Source organism: Haemaphysalis longicornis, unplaced genomic scaffold (genome assembly GCF_048455015.1).
Source record: "Haemaphysalis longicornis isolate Haplotype H1 unplaced genomic scaffold, Haemaphysalis longicornis Haplotype H1 scaffold_11, whole genome shotgun sequence".
Lineage (NCBI taxonomy): Eukaryota > Metazoa > Arthropoda > Arachnida > Ixodida > Ixodidae > Haemaphysalis > Haemaphysalis longicornis.
Genome location: NW_027526214.1, coordinates 72803251 through 72815687, shown reverse-complemented (window position 1 = coordinate 72815687; position 12437 = coordinate 72803251).

Genomic DNA, 12437 nt, shown 5'->3' with positions numbered 1-12437 from the left:
CTGATTTGCTGTGATGCAGTCGGCCGGTCATGCGCTGTAGATGGCAGCCACAGGCATGCGTCCCTCTAGAAGCTGGTCGCACGAGCCTTGCCGGTATCAGTTACCTGGGTAGGAAGGACGGAATGAGTGGAGCGCACACAGGCCGCAAATACTGCTTCCACACTGAAGAACGATGCGCTGCAGCCTTCTGTTTTGTAGGCTTCTTGTCCAGGCAAGGGCAGGGCAGGCGGCGATGATCTGATATGACTGTGATGCAGTCGGCCGGTCATGCGCTGTAGATAGCAGCCGCAGGCATGCGTCCCTCTAGAAGCTGGTCGCACGAGCCTTAACGGTATCAGTAAACTGGGTAGGAAGGACGGGATTAGTGGAGCGCACACAAGCCGCAAACACTGCTGCCACACTGAAGAACGATGCGCTGAAGCCTTCTATTTTGTAGGCTTCTTGTCTAGGAAAGGGCAGGGCAGGCGGCGATGATCTGATTTGACTCTGATGCATTCGGCCGGTCATGCGCTGTAGATGGCAGCCGCAGGCATGCGTCCCTCTAGAAGCTGGTCCACGAGCCTTGCCGGTATCAGTGAACTGGGTAGGAAGGACGGGATGAGTAGAGCGCACACAAGCCGCAAACACTGCTGCCACACTGAAAAACGATGCGCTGTAGCCTTCTATTTTGTAGGCTTCTTGTCCAGGAAAGGGCAGGGCACGCGGCGATGATCTGATTTGACTGTGATGCAGTCGGCCGGCCATGCGCTGTAGATGGCAGCCGCAGGCATGCGTCCCCCTAGAAGCTGGTCGCACGAGCCTTGCCGGTATCAGTGACCTGGGTAGGAAGGACGGGATGAGTGGAGCGCACATAAGCCGCAAACACTGCTGCCACACTAAAGAACGATGCGCTGCAGCCTTCTATTTTGTAGGCTTCTTGTCCAGGAAAGGGCAGGGCAGACGGCAATGATCTGATTTGACTGTGATGCAGTCGGCCGGTCATGCGCTGTAGATGGCAGCCGCTTGCATGCGTCCCACTAGAAGCTGGTCGCACGAGCCTTTCCGGTATCAGTGACCTGGGTAGGAAGGACGGGATGAGTGGAGCGCACACAAGCCGCAGACACTGCTGCCACACTGAAGAACGATGCGCTGCAGCCTTCTGTTTTGTAGGCTTCTTGTCCAGGAAAGGGCAGGGCAGGCGGCGATGATCTGATTTGACTGTGATGCAGTCGGCCGGTCATGCGCTGTAGATGGCAGCCGCAGGCATGCGTCCCTCTAGAAGCTGGTCGCTCGAGCCATGGCGGTATCAGGGACCTGGGTAGGAAGGACGGGATGAGTGGAGTGCACACAAGCCGCAAACACTGCTGCCACACTGAAGAACGATCCGCTGCAGCTTTCTGTTTTGTAGGCTTCTTGTCCAAGAAAGGGCAGGGCAGGCGGCGATGATCTGATTTGACTGTGATGCAGTCAGCCGGTCATGTGCAGTAGATGGCAGCCGCAGGCATGCGTCCCTCTAGAAGCTGGTCGCACGAGCCTTGCCGGTATCAGTGACCTGGGTAGGAAGGACGGGATGAGTGGAGCGCACACAGGCCGCAAATACTGCTGCCACACTGAAGAACGATGCGCTGCAGCCTTCTGTTTTGTAGGCTTCTTGTCCAAGAAAGGGCAAGGCAGGCGGCGATGATCTGATTTGACTGTGATGCAGTCAGCCGGTCATGCGCAGTAGATGGCAGCCGCAAGCATGCGTCCCTCTAGAAGCTGGTCGCACGAGCCTTGCCGGTATCAGTGACCTGGGTAGGAAAGACGGGATGAGTGGAGCCCACACAGACCGCAAACACTGCTGCCACACTGAAGAACGATGCGCTGCAGCCTTCTATTTTGTAGGCTTCTTGTCCAAGAAAGGGCAGGGCAGGCGGCCATGATCTGATTGGACTGTGATGCAGTCGGCCGGTCATGCGCTGTAGATGGCAGCCGCAGGCATGCGTCCCTGTAGAAGCTGGTCGCACGAGCCTTACCGGTATCAGTGACCTGGTTAGGAAGGACGGGATGAGTGGAGCGCACACACCCCGCAAATACTGCTGCCACACAGAAGAACGATGCGCTGTAGCCTTCTTTTTTCAAGGCTTCTTGTCCAGGAAAGGGCAGGGCAGGCGGCGATGATCTGATTTGACTCTGACGCAGTCAGCCGGTCATGCGATGTAGATGGCAGCCGCAGGCATGCGTCCCTCTAGAAGCTGGTCGCACGACACTTGCCGGTATCAGTGACCTGGGTAGGAAGGACGGGATGAGTGGAGCGCACACAAGCCGCAAACACTGCTGCCACACTGAAGAACGTTACGCTGCAGCCTTCTGTTTTGTAGGCTTCTTGTCCAAGAAAGGGCAGGGCAGGCGGCGATGATCTGATTTTACTGTGATGCAACCAGCCGGTCATGCGCGGAATATGGCAGCCACAGGCATGCGTCCCTCTAGAAGCTGGTCGCACGAGCCTTGCCGGTATCAGTGACCTGGGTAGGAAGGACGGGATGAGTGGAGCGGACACACCCCGCAAATACTGCTGCCACACAGAAGAACGATGCGCTGTAGCCTTCTTTTTTCAAGGCTTCTTGTCCAGGAAAGGGCAGGGCAGGCGGCGATGATCTGATTTGACTCTGATGCAGTCGGCCGGTCATGCGCAGAACATGGCAGCCACAGGCATGCGTTCGTCTAGAAACTGGTCGCACGATCCTTGCCGGTATCAATGACTGGGTAGGAAGGACGGGATGAGTTGAGCGCACACAAGCCGCAAACACTTCTGCCACACTGAAGAACGATGCGCTGCAGCCTTCTGTTTTGTAGGCTTCTTGTCTAGAAAAGGGCAGGGCAGGCGGCGATGATCTGATTTGACTGTGATGCAGTCGGCCGGTCAAGCGCTGTAGATGGCAGCCGCAGGCATGCGTCCCTCTAGAAGCTGGTCGCACGATCCTTGCCGGTATCAGTGACCTGGGTAGGAAGGACGGGATGAGTGGAGCGCACACAAGCCGCAAACACTGCTGCCACACTGAAGAACGTTACGCTGCAGCCTTCTGTTTTGTAGGCTTCTTGTCCAAGAAAGGGCAGGGCAGGCGGCGATGATCTGATTTTACTGTGATGCAACCAGCCGTTCATGCGCAGAACATGGCAGCCACAGGCATGCGTCCCTCTAGAAGCTGGTCGCACGAGCCTTGCCGGTATCAGTGACCTGGGTAGGAAGGACGGGATGAGTGGAGCGCACACACCCCGCAAATACTGCTGCCACACAGAAGAACGATGCGCTGTAGCCTTCTTTTTTCAAGGCTTCTTGTCCAGGAAAGGGCAGGGCAGGCGGCGATGATCTGATTTGACTCTGATGCAGTCGGCCGGTCAGGCGCTGTAGTATGGCAGCCGCAGGCATGCGTCCGTCTAGAAACTGGTCGCACGAGCCTTGCCGGTATCAATGACTGGGTAGGAAGGACGGGATGAGTGGAGCGCACACAGGCCGCAAATACTGCTGCCACACTGAAGAACGATGCGCTGCAGCCTTCTGTTTTGTATGCTTCTTGTCCAAGAAAGGGTAGGGCAGGCGGCGATGATCTGATTTGACTGTGATGCAGTCGGCCGGTCATGCGCTGTAGATGGCAGCCGTAGGCATGCGTCCCTCTAGAAGCTGGTCGCACGAGCCTTGCCGGTATCAATGACCTGGGTAGGAAGGACGGGATGAGTTGAGCGCACACAAGCCGCAAACCCTGCTGCCAGACTGAAGAACGATGCGCTGCAGCCTTCTGTTTTGTAGGCTTCTTGTCCAAGAAAGGGCAGGGCAGGAAGCGATGATCTGATTTGACTGTGATGCAGTCAGCCGGTCGTGCGCAGTAGATGGCAGCCGCAGGCATGCGTCCCTCTAGAAGCTGGTCGCACGAGCCTTGCCGGTATCACTGACCTGGGTAGGAAGGACGGGATGAGTGGAGCGCACACAAGCCGCAAACACTGCTGCCACACTGAAGAACGATGCGCTGCAGACTTCTATTTTGTAGGCTTCTTGTCCAGGAAAGGGCAGGGCAGGCGGCGATGATCTGATTTGACTGTGATGCAGTCGGCCGGTGATGCGCAGTAGATGGCAGCCGCGGGCATGCGTCCCTCTAGAAGCTGGTCGCACAAGCCTTGCCGGTATCAGTGACCTGGGTAGGAAGGACGGGATGAGTGGAGCGCACACAGTCCGCAAATACTGCTGCCACACTGAAGAACGATGCGCTGCAGCCTTCTGTTTTGTAGGCTTCTTGTCCAAGAAAGGGCAGGGAATGCGGCGATGATCTGATTTTACTGTGATGCGGTCGGCCGGTCATTCGCAGTAGATGGCAGCCGCAGGCATGCATCCCTCTAGAAGCAGGTCGCACGAGCCTTGCCGGTATCAGTGACCGAGGTAGGAAGGACGGAATGAGTGGAGCGCACACAAGCCGCAAACACTGCTGCCACACTGAAGAACGATGCGCTGCAGCCTTCTATTTTGTAGGCTTCTTGTCCAGGAAAGGGCAGGGCAGACGGCGATGATCTGATTTGACTGTGATGCAGTCGGCCAGTCATGCGCTGAATATGGCAGCTGCAGGCATGCGTCCCTCTAGAAGCTGGTCGCACGAGCCTTGCCGGTATCAGTGAACTGGGTAGGAAGGACGGGATGAGTGGAGCGCACACAAGCCGCAAACACTGCTGCCACGCTGAGGAACGATGCGCTGCAGACTTCTATTTTGTAGGCGTCTTGTCCAGGAAAGGGCAGGGCAGGCGGCGATGATCTGATTTTACTGTGATGCAGTCGGCCGGTCATGCGCAGTAGATGGCAGCCGCGGGCATGCGTCCCTCTAGAAGCTGGTCGCACGAGCCTTGCCGGTATCAGTGATCTGGGTAGGAAGGACGGAATGAGTGGAGCGCACACAAGCTGCAAACACTGCTGCCACACTGAAGAACGATGCGCTGCAGCCTTCTGTTTTGTAGGCTTCTTGTCCAAGAAAGGGCAGGGAAGGCGGCGATGATCTGATTTTACTGTGATGCAGTCGGCCGGTCATTCGCAGTAGATGGCAGCCGCAGGCATGCATCCCTCTAGAAGCTGGTCGCACGAGCCTTGCCGGTATCAGTGACCGAGGTAGGAAGGACGGAATGAGTGGAGCGCACACATGCCGCAAACACTGCTGCCACACTAAAGAACGATGCGCTGCAGCCTTCTATTTTGTAGGCTTCTTGTCCAGGAAAGGGCAGGGCAGGCGGCGATGATCTGATTTGACTGTGATGCAGTCGGCCGGTCATGCGCTGTAGATGGCAGCTGCAGGCATGCGTCCCTCTAGAAGCTGGTCGCACGAGCATTGCCGGTATCAGTCTACTGGGTAGGAAGGACGGAATGACTGGAGCGCACACAAGCCGCAAACACTGCTGCCACACTGAAGAACGATGCGCTGCAGCCTTCTATTTTGTAGGCTTCTTGTCCAGGAAAGGGCAGGGCAGGCGGCGATGATCTGATTTAACTGTGATGCAGTCGGCCGGTCATGCGCAGTAGATGGCAGCCGCAGCATGCGTCCCTCTAGAAGCTGGTCGCACGAGCCTTGCCGGTATCAGTGACCTGGGTAGGAAGGACGGGATGAGTGGAGCGCGCACAGTCCGCAAATACAGCTGCCACACTGAAGAACGATGCGCTGCAGCCTTCTGTTTTGTAGGCTTCTTGTCCAAGAAAGGGCAGGGAAGGCGGCGATGATCTGATTTGACTCTGATGCAGTCGGCCGGTCATTCGCAGTAGATGGCAGCCGCAGGCATGCGTCCCTCTAGAAGCTGGTCGAACGAGCCTTGCCGGTATCAGTGACCGAGGTAGGAAGGACAGAATGAGTGGAGCGCACACAAGCCGCAAACACTGCTGCCACACTGAAGAACGATGCGCTGCAGCCTTCTATTTTGTAGGCTTCTTGTCCAGGAAAGGGCAGGGCAGGCGGCGATGATCTGATTTGACTGTGATGCAGTCGGCCGGTCATGTGCTGTAGATGGCAGCCGCAGGCATGCGTCCCTCTAGAAGCTGGTCGCACGAGCCTTGCCGGTATCAGTGACCTGGGTAGGAGGGACGGGATGAGTGGAGCGCACACAGGCCGCAAATACTGCTGCAACACTGAAGAACGATGCGCTGCAGCCTTCTGTTTTGTAGGCTTCTTGTCCAGGAAAGGGCAGGGCAGGCGGCGATGATCTGATTTGACTGTCATGCAGTCGGCCGGTCATGCGCTGTAGATGGCAGCCGCAGGCATGCGTCCCTCTAGAAGCTGGTCGGACGAGCCTTACCGGTATCAGTGAACTGGGTAGGAAGGACGGGATGAGTGGAGCGCACACAAGCCGCAAACACTGCTGCTACACTGAAGAACGATGCGCTGCAGCCTTCTATGTTGTAGGCTTCTTGTCCAGGAAAGGGCGGGGCAGGCGGCGATGATCTGATTTGCTGTGATGCAGTCGGCCGGTCATGCGCTGTAGATGGCAGCCACAGGCATGCGTCCCTCTAGAAGGTGGTCGCACGAGCCGTGCCGGTATCAGTGACCTGGGTAGGAAGGACGGAATGAGTGGAGCGCACACAGGCCGCAAATACTGCTTCCACACTGAAGAACGATGCGCTGCAGCCTTCTGTTTTGTAGGCTTCTTGTCCAGGGAAGGGCAGGGCAGGCGGCGATGATCTGATATGACTGTGATGCAGTCGGCCGGTCATGCGCTGTAGATGGCTGCCGCAGGCATGCGTCCCTCTAGAAGCTGGTCGCACGAGCCTTAACGGTATCAGTAAACTGGGTAGGAAGGACGGGATTAGTGGAGCACACACAAGCCGCAAACACTGCTGCCACACTGAAGAACGATGCGCTGAAGCCTTCTATTTTGTAGGCTTCTTGTCTAGGGAAGGGCAGGGCAGGCGGCGATGATCTGATTTGACTGTGATGCAGTCGGCCGGTCATGCGCTGTAAATGGCAGCCGCAGGCATGCGTCCCTCTAGAAGCTGGTCCACGAGCCTTGCCGGTATCAGTGAACTGGGTAGGAAGGACGGGATGAGTAGAGCGCACACAAGCCGCAAACACTGCTGCCACACTGAAAAACGATGCGCTGTAGCCTTCTATTTTGTAGGCTTCTTGTCCAGGAAAGGGCAGGGCAGACGGCAATGATCTGATTTGACTGTGATGCAATCGGCCGGTCATGCGCTGTAGATGGCAGCCGCTTGCATGCGTCCAACTAGAAGCTGGTCGCACGAGCCTTTCCGGTATCAGTGACCTGGGTAGGAAGGACGGGATGAGTGGAGCGCACACAAGCCGCAGACACTGCTGCCACACTGAAGAACGATGGGCTGCAGCCTTCTATGTTGTAGGCTTCTTGTCCAGGAAAGGGCGGGGCAGGCGGCGATGATCTGATTTACTGTGATGCAGTGAGCCGGTCATGTGCAGTAGATGGCAGCCACAGGCATGCGTCCCATCTAGAAGCTGGTCGCACGAGCCTTGCCGGTATCAGTGACCTGGGTAGGAAGGACGGGATGAGTGGAGCGCACACAGGCCGCAAATACTGCTGCCACACTGAAGAACGATGCGCTCTAGCCTTCTATTTTCTAGGCTTCTTGTCCAGGAAAGGGCAGGGCAGGCGGCGATTATCTGATCTGACTCTGATGCAGTCGGCCGGTCATGCGCTGTAGATGGCAGCCGCAGGCATGCGTCCCTCTAGAAGCTGGTCGCACGAGCCTTGCCGGTATCAGTGACCTGGGTAGGAAGGACGGAATGAGTGGAGCGCACACAAGCCGCAAACAATGCTGCCACACTGAAGAACGATGCGCTGCAGCCTTCTATTTTGTAGGCTTCTTGTCCAGGAAAGGGCAGGGCAGGCGGCGATGATCTGATTTGACTGTGATGCAGTCGGCCGGTCATGCGCTGTAGATGGCAGCCGCAGGCATGCGTCCCACTAGAAGCTGGTCGCTCGAGCCTTGGCGGTATCAGGGACCTGGGTAGGAAGGACGGGATGAGTGGAGTGCACACAAGCCGCAAACACTGCTGCCACACTGAAGAACGATCCGCTGCAGCTTTCTGTTTTGTAGGCTTCTTGTCCAAGAAAGGGCAGGGCAGGCGGCGATGATCTGATTTGACTGTGATGCAGTCAGCCGGTCATGCGCAGTAGATGGCAGCCGCAGGCATGCGTCCCTCTAGAAGCTGGTCGCACGAGCCTTGCCGGTATCAGTGACCTGGGTAGGAAGGACGGGATGAGTGGAGCGCACACAGGCCGCAAATACTGCTGCCACACTGAAGAACGGTGCGCTGCAGCCTTCTGTTTTGTAGGCTTCTTGTCCAAGAAAGGGCAAGGCAGGCGGCGATGATCTGATTTGACTGTGATGCAGTCAGCCGGTCATGCGCAGTAGATGGCAGCCGCAGGCATGCGTCCCTCTAGAAGCTGGTCGCACGAGCCTTGCCGGTATCAGTGACCTGGGTAGGAAAGACGGGATGAGTGGAGCCCACACAGGCCGCAAACACTGCTGCCACACTGAAGAACGATGCGCTGCAGCCTTCTATTTTGTAGGCTTCTTGTCCAAGAAAGGGCAGGGCAGGCGGCGATGATCTGATTGGACTGTGATGCAGTCGGCCGGTCATGCGCTGTAGATGGCAGCCGCAGGTATGCGTCCCTGTAGAAGCTGGTCGCACGAGCCTTACCGGTATCAGTGACCTGGTTAGGAAGGACGGGATGAGTGGAGCGCACACAGGCCGCAAATATTCCTGCCACACTCAAGAACGATGCGCTGCAGCCTTCTGTTTTGTAGGCTGCTTGTCCAAGAAAGGGCAGGGCAGGCGGCGATGATCTGATTTGACTGTGATGCAGTCAGCCGGTCATGCGCAGTAGATGGCAGCCGCAGGCATGCGTCCCTCTAGAAGCTGGTCGCACGAGCCTTGCCGGTATCAGTGACCTGGGTAGGAAAGATGGGATGAGTGGAGCGCACACAGGCCGCAAACACTGCTGCCACACTGAAGAACGATGCGCTGCAGCCTTCTATTTTGCAGGCTTCTTGTCCAGGAAAGGGCAGGGCAGGCGGCGATGATCTGATTTGCCTGTGATGCAGTCGGCCGGTCATGCGCTGTAGATGGCAGCCGCAGGCATGCGTCCCTCCAGAAGCTGGTTGCATGAGCCTTGCCGGTATCAGTGACCTGGGTAGGAAGGACGGGATGAGTGGAGCGCACACAAGCCGCAAACACTGCTGCCACACTGAAGAACGATGCGCTGCAGCCTTCTGTTTTGTAGGCTTCTTGTCCAAGAAAGGGCAGGGCAGGCGGCGATGATCTGATTTGACTCTGATGCAGTCGGCCGGTCATGCGCTGTAGATGGCAGCCGCAATCATGCGTCCCTCTAGAAGCTGGTCGCACGAGCCTTGCCGGTATCAGTGACGTGGGTAGGAAGGACGGGATGAGTGGAGCGCACACAAGCCGCAAACACTGCTGCCACACTGAAGAACGATGCGCTGCAGCCTTCTTTTTTGTAGGCTTCTTCTCTAGAAAAGGGCAGGGCAGGTGGCGATGATCTGATTTGACGGTGATGCAGTCGGCCGGTCATGCGCTGTAGATGGCAGCCCCAGGCATGCGTCCCTCTAGAAGCTGGTCGCACGAGCCTTGCAGGTATCAGTGACCTGGGTAGGAAGGACGGGATGAGTGGAGCGCACACAAGCCGGAAACACTGCTGCCACACTGAAGAACGATGCGCTGCAGCCTTCTGTTTTGTAGGCTTCTTGTCCAAGAAAGGGCAGGGCAGGCGCTGATGATCTGATTTGACTGTGATGCAGTCAGCCGGTCATGCGCAGTAGATGGCAGCCGCAGGCATGCGTCCCTCTAGAAGCTGATCGCACGAGCCTTGCCGGTATCAGTGACCTGGAAAGGAAAGACGGGATGAGTGGAGCGCTCACAGGCCGCAAACACTGCTGCCACACTGAAGAACGATGCGCTGCAGCCTTCTATTTTGTAGGCTTCTTGTCCAGGAAAGGGCAGGGAAGGGGGCGATGATTTGATTTGACGGTGATGCATTCGGCCGGTCATTCGCTGTAGATGGCAGCCGTAGGCATGCGTCCCTCTAGAAGCTGGTCGCACGAGCCTTGCCGGTATCAGTAACCTACAAATATGCAGCACGAACAATAGGTGGTGTTCACCCGCCGCAACTGCGCTGCCAACTGTAGATGTTGGGCCTTGATGCGCCTTTATGTCTCCTCCGGTGAGGTCACGTACCGTCCGTGCAGCCGCAAGGGATGCTGAGGAAAGGGTCACGTGGTGGGCTGCTTGCGACAAATCCACGGCGCTAGATCAAGGCGCGGCGATGACAGCCTGTAAATATGCAGCACGAAGATTTGGTGGTGTTCACCCGCCGCCACTGCGCTGCCAACATGATTGATTATTATTTTCTAGCTGATGAGTATAATCGAAAGCTCAGATCTATAAAAAATGTTTCAAATGGAATCTGCTACCATAGGAAAATTCTAAAAAGAGACTTCAATGCCCCAGGTATTCACTAGAACAGTCTTTCATTTGTGCACAAAAACCATTATGCAGTGCCCAAAGACACCTTGGTTTTAGATTTTGAATCGTTGACCACCTTGCAGTAGTTCTGCCACATAGAAAACGTCAGTGGTAAAGTCCTTGATGTATGCTTTTCGAACTTGAAAAACGTACAAGTGTGTGCCTCCGAAATATATCTTGTACACCTCGACAAGTTTCAACCCCCTCTTATTGTCTCTGTCGCTGTCGCTGCCCAACCTCGCTATGGCGGTGTTGACGAAATCGCTGTCCCGCTATATGCTTTAGAGCGTAGAGATTATGCAGCGGTGTATCACTTCTATTCATCTCCTGAATGGTCTAGTGTTTTTAATGTCAATGATGTTGACGAACAGGTTTGCCGTTTTACCTAAATTGTCAGGAGTGGCATTGAAAAGTACATCCTTTGTTAGAAGACTGTTTATTCGAAATTTCCCTCTGGTTTTCTTAAGAACTTCGAAGTTCGCTTTAAATTAGGCAGAGTGCCCACAAAAAGGTAAAACATTCTGTGCTTGAGAAGTGGAAAGCGGAGGCTAGTCAGTATCGCTGCCTTTGTAAAAGCATCTACCGGTGCAACCACCAGCTTTACATGCATTCGCTAGAGGCTGCTCCGTCTCAGAAACCAGCTGATGTCTGGAGTTATATACGTGACCATTGTAAGCCGTCTAAAGAACACTTTAAGCTGCCTAATTCCGATGTTGAACAGGTTGAGGATGTTGCCACCAGCTTTGCTCAGTACTTTCATTGTGTCTTTCATCTGCCAGATGGGAACGACGAACACCTGTCGTTTAATATGTCTAGTTTTATTACATCTATGTTGGATAAAAACTTGTGAATAATATTTTTAAACTGATGAAACCATCATTTTTAGGTGGTGCAGATGGAACTCCAGCAGCCGTCATGAAGGCTTACGGCAACGTTTCTGTGCATGTCCTAACTTCCATTTTTAATACCTGTGTACTTGTCGGCAAATTTGCTGCTGCATGGAAGATCGCTCGAATTTTGCAAATATTCAAATCTAGCGATAAGTAAACCGTTACTAACTGTCGGCCGATCTGAATCCATTTTGTTGCCTCAAAACCTTTTGAGTCAGCTCTGCACAAATGTCTTGCTGCTTGCGTCAAGAAAGTTCTGGTGCAGAGTCAGCACGGCTTTTAAATACGATAGCCTTTCTGGGCCTACTCTAACCGAGAAATTTTTGTCTGTCTGCATGTCTCCCAGCCGTTCTGTCTGTCTGTGACTCGATTCAGCCTCTTGGCCAAAGCAAAGTAGATATTGCGCAATAGTCTTATATACTCACACCCAAAGGTAAACGTCTAAGCCTGGTTTATACGTTCACACTTGCCAACTTTCTTGAACAACAACAAGACATTACGCAAATATAACACAGGGAACTAGTACACAAGGGGTATACAGAGTGTTCCTTAATAAAAATTCATGGGTGCTTAGTTTTTCGATAGCAAATGATATTCTACATCTACCGCAGATAATGAAAATCACGCTACCACAGCAACGAACAATGACGACGCAGGCACCCACACTGGAGGATTGGCCAGGGCTAAATCTGTTGTTCCACTAGTCATTTCCCAGGTTCTTCTTAGAACGCACGTTGATCACGGCTACGTGGATTTATAAACCTTGAAGGCGGCCGCCTTGATTCACGCGCGTCACCACCGTACTAAGGCGGTGGCATAGAGGAACCCGGCCCGTAGCAGTGGAACGCGGTAAATTCAAATTCAACACGGGGGCATTTCCTTGGCAAGTGTGTACAAAGACTGTCGTCTTTTGGCGACATTTGCATCGCAAGGAGCAGATACGCGGCCAATTTTTGCTCGGGTCAATGTACGGCTACAAATCTTGCAAGCTTTATGGCACAGGCTTCTGCTGCAGTTTGTGAAAACTAAGAGTTGGTTGTTATTCGTTTTG